Below are 2256 nucleotides of genomic sequence, written 5' to 3' on the forward strand. Positions count from 1 at the left end.
ACATTTACCTTAAAAAAACAATACTCTGCCTTGAAAATGGGAAAACAGTGCTTACACATCATGGCAATAAAGAAATACATTAAAACAAATTGTTTCCATTCAGTAAATAGACACTTGTGTCAGCCCCATGTGTATCAAAGTAGAGCTGTTTCATAAGGTTTTTGATAGCTGATTTTTCATAATAGATCACCAGGACATTCTTCTAAGGCACTTCTGGGTGTACTCAAACCTCCAATCTCTCAGTCTGCAAACAAGTCCATAACCAAGTCCATATTGTATGTCCAGAGACTCTATGAAATAAATAGGTGTTTCAATTTTATTTATTTCAATAGTGAAAGAACAGAGTACAAGAAATATGATATGATGTGATATGATATGATATGGTATGATATGATATGATATGATATGATATGATATGATATGATATGATATGATACTGACTGATAAGAGACACATTATCTTGGAATGTTTTTAAATGGTCCAAAACAGAATCCAGATTTGGGTTATTAATTAGAATCGTTGAACTAAAAGAAAAATAAATAAATTACAAATATGTTTTCTCTAGAACTTCTTTCAATAAAAATTTAAGTAAATCTCAGTTATTTACTTTTGCCTTCAACTTCTGCGTTTTCATATTGATAAAATAGTGTCCTACTTATGGGAAACTTTTCTTTCATTGACTTTTCCCTTTTAAGCATTAAAAGAAATATAGCTACTTATAATCAGTATTCTCCAGAACTGGATGAAATCATGGTCTATATCATGGTCCAAGCAAATTTTACACTTGAAAGAATATAGTTATTCTAAAGGTAATCCACTTAAGCCCAAAGTTCTGTTGATAGCCAGACTACATATAAATTCCCTTAGATGATATTCTCCTAAAGTGGTCTACATTTTTATGTGCAAACCACATCTTCATTGCAACTAAAGTTTTAATATTTATTGGACTATCAAGAAGCCTTTCTCTCATCTCATACAAAAGATATGACAATTGGACTTAGAGGTGACTCATAATCATGCCGTAAATTGTTATATAAACCACCTAATCTCCCTGGACTTCAATATTCTCATCTTGAAGATAAAATCTTGATGTTTAAAATCATTTTCAGCTAAAGACATAGTATGTCTCACTATAGAGAGACAGCACAAGGAACACACTTTTGTTCAAACTCATAATCTAGCTTGCTCTTTTTTATTCATCTGTAAAATGGAAAATAATAACTTACACAACAATCTTTGCATCATTGAATATGAAACCATTTCAGGCTAATCTCCACACTAAGTGGTAAGTTAGAGAACACCTTGCCAAATGCTATGACGTGTGACTGCTATTAGAGGGGAAGATGATGGAATTCATACTAGGGAACTGCTTTGGACTCACATAAAATTATCAAACAAACCAAACAAACCCACTGCTGTCAAAATAACACCAACTCATGGTGACCGTTCAACAAGTGTCTGAAGCTGTAAACATGACAGGTAGAGATTATACACTTTTTTTCCTGTAGAGAAACTTACAGATTTGAATGACCAGCCTTTTAACTAGAAGCCTCATCAGTACACAACATTATAGCATCAAGATTTCTTTGTTGTTGTTATATGCTGTCAAATTGCTTGAAACTCATAGTGACCCTCTGTACCGTCTCTGACACACATATCCCCCTTACCGCATTGACTGAATCAATCCATCTAATCTTCTCTCTTGCATTGTCCCTCCAAGAATGATGTCCCTCTCCAAGGACTGATCCTTCCATGCAACATGGTGAAAGTATGTCAGATGAAGCTTTAGAATCCTTTCCTCCAAGTCTCACCCTCTCTAGGACAAACCTGTATGTTCTCATAGCAGTCCATAGCATATTTAACATTCATCTCCAAGACCACAGTTCAAAGGCATCGATTCTCCTATCATCCCTAGTCATTATCCAGCTTTCTAATGCATAGCAAGTAATTGTAAAGACTATTACCTGTATTAGGAGCACCTTAGTTTCCAGACTGACATCATTGCTCTTCAGTACTTTGGAGAGGTGTGTTACAGCAGGCTTTCTCAATACAATTCATCTTTAGATTTCCTGGCTGCTGATACCAAGAGTATTGATTCCGGAAACAAACAAACTGAAGCTGTTAACAATCTTAATCTCTTCATCCTCTATCATAATGCTGCCAATCAGCCCAGTGGTAAGAATATTTGGGTTGTTGTTTTTTTTTATGTTGAGCTTCAATCCATATTGAAGGCTGCAGTCCTTGACCTTCTGCAGC

This window comes from Elephantulus edwardii, unplaced genomic scaffold (genome assembly GCF_000299155.1).
Source record: "Elephantulus edwardii isolate Elephantulus edwardi_28Jun2011 unplaced genomic scaffold, EleEdw1.0 scaffold00128, whole genome shotgun sequence".
Classification (NCBI taxonomy): Eukaryota; Metazoa; Chordata; class Mammalia; order Macroscelidea; family Macroscelididae; genus Elephantulus; species Elephantulus edwardii.